This window comes from Rhyacophila brunnea, unplaced genomic scaffold, assembly GCF_057557595.1.
Source record: "Rhyacophila brunnea isolate RB1 unplaced genomic scaffold, BYU_Rbru_1.0 scaffold_23, whole genome shotgun sequence".
Lineage (NCBI taxonomy): Eukaryota > Metazoa > Arthropoda > Insecta > Trichoptera > Rhyacophilidae > Rhyacophila > Rhyacophila brunnea.
The window spans coordinates 19,640,048-19,646,047 of NW_028232893.1; the positions used below are offsets into that span (position 1 = coordinate 19,640,048).

Below are 6,000 nucleotides of genomic sequence, written 5' to 3' on the forward strand. Positions count from 1 at the left end.
ATGTGAATGTCTGTTCAAACATTGTTAATATCCGGAACGCCCATGATAAGTTAATTTGTAATCTGTTACCGGAATCTCTACATGAATCATAAGTCTACGTTAAAAACGAAAGTCGAATGCACACATAAACTATGAAATATATTTCGGATATTTTTCCTTGAAATAGAACTCCATAGTTTGCAATATTTTTTTCCTATGTCGTTATGACAATGCATACCTACTGTCGTGTCTGAAACTTGTGCATATTTTGTCGTCTACCCATAAATTATCAAGGATACAAAGTCACTCTGATTAAAGTTAGTTTTAACTGTCATTTCATGGTGGTGGTCGGGGTCTTAAAATATATATTTTTTTATAATAAACTATTTCTTTTATTTAACGAATAATTCGTGAGATTTAAGAATGTAATATTCTATAAATTGCACATACATGACTTGAAAACATCTCATGCAAAAACCCGCGGGACTTGAATTTATAATCGCTGTATTAAAGCCAATGTGCTTACCCAATTAAGCTACATATGTGCTTACGACGAATTTAACTAGTAGTTCGTACATGAAATGCTTATCAGATTGCCTTAATAATTTTGGCTATCGGTTTTTGTATATTAAATCCAGGTAGGTAGGTTAATTACTGGCCAACGTCACGGATCATACCAAATATTTAGTCTTTATAACGTACCTGCACTTGCTAATAATATAAATCTATGGTTAAAAGTATATGATGTGTGACATTGATATAGCTTGATACCGATGTTCGTTTTCTGACGCTGTTTATGTTTATACACAGTCTATCTACCCCGATTTAAGTCTCACGACCCTCTACATTCATCGAAAAGCCCAGCAGTAGTAAATTGATCCAGGCTGACAAAGGCTGGTGAAATAAAGGACGACAATTACATCTTGAGATGCGGCGATTTGGAGAATAATTAATATTAATATTGCGACATCAGCGAAACGGCGCCACGCAACAAATCGAGCTGTCAAATAATGTCATTGATGATTACATGAAATATTTTCAAAAAAATCGAAAATGTGATGTACCTTTATACAATGTAATACATGTTATTATAAACGCCATATATATTACAACAATTGTTACTAACCGACGTAATCGCATAAGTTTATAATTCTAGTTCTTTTTTAGATTAACAAACGCCAAAGTGACATAATACATTGGGATTGCAATACCGGTATTTCAAAACCGGTAATCCAATATTTATCAATACCGGAATTTTCGGTATTAAGAAAGCACACTCGTTTACGTTTTTGAAAATTAATTATAAGTTATGTGCTGCAAAATGCAAATATACTGAGTGAATCCAATAGAGGTGAAAATATAATAAAACAAATTTCATCAAATATATTTGTATAAGTAATTGACGCGATGAATTATCAAAATATTATTTCGAAATAGAAAACATCCGTGACAAAAATGTTCAATTATTCCATAATTATTTATGACTGACTGTACAAGCAGGAACTCAGGAAGCAAATCAGGAACTGGAAGAGACGTGCGGAGGACCGTTCCGGCTGGAGGACAGCGGTGGAGGAGGCCAGGGCTCGACTTGAGCTGTAGCGCCATCGAAGAAGAAGAAGAAAACTGTACAAGCGTTGAATTTAAGAAGCTTTTTCGGCAGCCGGACTATGTGCACTTGATGAACTTTTGAGTGTTTTAGTTAAAATTATCAATATATACAAATTATTTGTAAAAAATCACTATTTCTACAATTATGATCAATAGATATTTTTAAATGTCAACATAATAAATGTGGGTATGTAGGTTTTTGCTATAAAATAATATTTTAATAGTTATATTGATTGATAAGCACCTACTTTTGTTTTTTTTTAATATTTAAGAAATACCGGTAATCAGTAAGAAATACCGAAAAACCGGTATTGACATTTTTATTCGGTATTGCAATCCCTAATAATACACAGTTCTGGCATTGTGCAGCAATTGTTGTTAAGTGTTAACTTGAAATTTAGTTAACCATACACTTATACACAGAATTGACCCGAGCGATATTCGTGTTATTTTGGAATAAATAACGGAAAACTGTTGACCCTGCTTGATTTCAAAGACGAATCAAATGAAAAAAATAGATTAATTACGTCAAATCAGTTGGAGATCAATTTATAGTTTAAAGATAAAAGGTTTCATTTTTAATGTTTACTTAATAATGTTTTTTTTTTGACCATGTCCGATCCTAATAGGATCATATGGGCCTAATTGTGTTTTTGCTAATTACTTTTCAAATGCAAATTAACACGTTAAATACAAAATTAATTAAAAGGGCCCGTAAGCATTGTGTTAACAGATTTTTGTTTTTTACGAGAAATGGATGTCAGCCACTTGCTCTACCTATTAGGTCCATACCCTGACTCACAATTAATGTTTACTTATCTTGTAATACTGACAACCATACAGAAAGAATTCAATACCAATAACTGTTTAATCCCATCACTATAAATACATTATTGTAAAATACAATATCACTGCTGGAGTTTTAATTAATTGACTCTGTAATTTAGACATCAAGCATTCGGGTCTACGCGTCATAGTATTATAATTTCAATTCAAGTATCCCCAAGTCAATGGTATTAATTAATAATAGAAATTGTCGAAAAAGCATTTTTAACTTTTTTATAATATTAATTTTAAACCAGTTTATAAGAAACAATACTACTTACTTTACGTTTTGCACGGACGACTCTGCCAGCCGAAAATAATGTCGAAGTCAATAATGATTATTTATCAAGAAACCAATCGGCCTAATTCATTCACCTGCAATCACATTAAAAGAAAATACTATTAATATTAGAGAACAACTTTGATATTATATAAAAAAATAATTTTATACATTATTGCTAATTTATATATTATTTTAAGTAAGGAAACTTAGTGAAGAAATAAAACGGAGTTATTAACAGCAAACGGGTGCATCAAGTATCTTCTTTTTTCATACAAATATTCTGATACACAAGACGTTTATCCAACCAATACTGACCTATGGGTCAAAGTGTTGGGCTATATTCGAGAGAAAAGGCTATATAGGATATAGATCTTTGGAAGTCTCGTTGTAAAGGGACGAGACTGCTTTAGAAGGAGAACCATTTGTGAAGATGAAGTCGAGATTGGAGGTTGCTCCGATGAATGAAGAAATGTTACTGAGTGTTACTGATGAGTTGCTGTGTGGAGCGATGCGGAGACTGACAAGGTAGAAATGTAAAAATATATGCCACCGATCTACTTTTAGAGATAACAACACAAAAAATGACCCCTCCAAATTAACCGGCTCCGCATCATACTCTGTCTTAGTCGAGCGTATCATGAGACTCTATGCTTGGGTGTGAATCATCAACAGTTTTTTACGCATGGTAATGCCTCAAGAGCAGATACCCAAAACTAATGTTGCCACGCTTTCAAGTGAGTTTACTGAGTTGACTTAATTTAATAAATAGTGCCATGTGAGAGAAAGGCACGGAGAACTAACATAAAAGAAAATGAATTTAATTATAAATAATATTATTTTATTTATTTATTAAGACCATGTCCGATCCTAATAGGATCTATGGGCTTCCTCAGAGTAGAGGTATGTTTTAACAGATTTTGTTTTTTACGAGAAATGGATGTCAGCCACTTGCTCAACCTATTAGATCCATACTCTGACTCACACACAAATTGAAAAACAATATGTGTACTTGCCAGACCCAGGATTCGAACCTGGGACCCACGGCGTGATAGTCCAACGCTTAAGCCGCGCGGCCACCGTGGTGTATATAGGCAGGGTTTAATTGAATTTTAAGAATTAACAATCACTATCCGTAAATTTTATTCTTAGTACAATGAAAACAAATATTTGTGACTGAAAAAGTTTAGTAGTGCACTATTTACGTCGACAATAAGGTACAAAGTCCACATGAAGTGGCGAGGCATCGGAACGCACACTCAACCAAGATACTATGTAGTAACATACTGTAGAGTCCAAAGGAAGTGGTGGAATCGACCAGATGTGGAGGCCATTCAGTTTACGTTGCCCATATCACTCGCCTATCTTTTCTTGGTGGTGATATCAATCCAGTTAGAAATGTCAAAATAAGATGTCATTAAAGATAACAACACAATAAATGACCCCTCTAAACCAACCGGCCCCTCACCACTCTCTGTTTTAATCGAGTGTATCATGAGGCTCTATGCTTGGTTGTGAAGCATCAGCAGTTTTTACGCCTGGTAATGTCTCAGAAGCAGATACATAAAACTGAGGTCGGCACGCTCTCAAATGAGCTTTGACTGAGTTTAATGAGTTGACTCAAATTAATAAAAAGTGCCATGTGAAAGAAAGTCATGGAGAACTAACATAAAAGAAAATGAATTTCATTATAAATAATATACTTAATACAAAAACAAAGTTATACGGGCATATAAAAATTCTGAAGAGATCTTTAAATCCGCAATAAGACGCCACAAATTTCTTAAAATCAATATAATTCGCCTTTGTGGCGACCATGTCGGACATAACAACAGGAATGCTACGTAAACTGAATTTCACACATCATCACGTCGATTCCTGGGAGTTTTTCACTATAAAGAGAACATGATTTAAGAAAAAAAATACAATTTAAACTGAACTAACTTATTGAATTAAAAAAAAAATGCAGTACAATAGGCTCAACGAATACTTCAACTATACTCTAATAGAATCTTCCGAATTCAGTGTGACCATTATTAAAGTAGGCCATATCGAAACGTTTTTCGTCATAGACAATATTATTTATTATTAGTCAAAATAACCAATTGCGTATCGGTTTTTATGCGAAATTTTTATTTAAAATAATACTTCGTATAACTAACTGCAGAATGTTAAATAACATTCAAAGTTAGTTACTTCATGTAGTTTGATGAAAAATACTTCTGCGTTCGCTTGTTTTGAAACTTAATTTGAATAAAAAGTAAAAATATCTTTACGAGTATTTTATGAAAAAGTTTAAATTTTTGTAATTTAATGTAGGTGACGTTTTGTCAAAGAAATAGTACATGGCGTTGAATTTCGGTCACCAATTTGAATAAAATAAGAGTTAGTATTCTCCATATTATTTTAGTACAATGTCGAGTCATGGATTCTGAGGGTAAGGCAGCGGAAGGGAATTGATGCCTTCGAAACGATTTCTTGGATAGAGTACATTACGAACCAGTTAATCATCTAGAGACTACAGATAAAGGAATGGTTATCAACAATTTTGTTTGAGATGCATTCTAAAGTTTTTTGGACATAATGCTTAGCACGGACTGGATATTTTGGGGAGACTAGTGGTTTTGCAACCTTCACTATGTCCTGAGAGAAACAGAGGACCGAGAAAAGTGGAAAGTCTTGGTCGCTCAAAAGTTTACGGAATTTCAAGGTGGTCACTATTCTCAGCTATGAGAGAACGACCAAGAAGAGAATAATTCACTTAATTATTGATAGTTTAGTTAAATACTTTTTATATACTTGTATTTTTATATTAATCAATATGACAATAATACAAACATATACCCATCCAAACCAATCCGCCCGGAAGCACTTTTTCAAACCCTACTTATCAGAAAGCAGAGTTCATTTTCCCGCCTTTATTGGTATTTTGGTGACCGCATTGAAATGTCGCTCATATAAAATATTTTTTAAAAATTAATATTAGAAAATGACTAAGTAGAGTCCATACCAAAAATAAGTTATACAAACTCAAATAACCTTAGATAATATTCTTAATTTTGCAACGTTTTTATTAGCTCGAATTCTTGTTTGTCCGGTGGTTGTTTATCCAGTACAAATCTTGCAATCGATTTTTAACTAACTTCCCGACTAGCTAGACATTTGAAACTTTTAGTATATATCAGAACACGATGCCAATGCATTCTTTTAATACCTTTACCCATCTTTAAGTAGAATTGAATTCATTTTTAGTTAATAAAAAGTTATTTCGGAAGAAATCCGTAATCCAATACACTATTATTGGTTGC

The 6,000-nt window shown here is 33.1% G+C and overlaps 1 protein-coding gene across 1 annotated transcript in view; it reads right to left on the minus strand.

Annotated features, from left to right (window-relative positions):
- Gld (Glucose dehydrogenase) overlaps positions 1–2,761 on the minus strand; it is a 95,408-nt gene extending 92,647 nt beyond the window's left edge. The window contains exon 1 of the mRNA XM_085950402.1: positions 2,694–2,761. The gene's annotated coding sequence lies outside the window, so the exon portion shown is untranslated. The remainder of the gene's footprint in view (positions 1–2,693) is intronic.
- Positions 2,762–6,000: the final 3,239 nt, after the last annotated feature.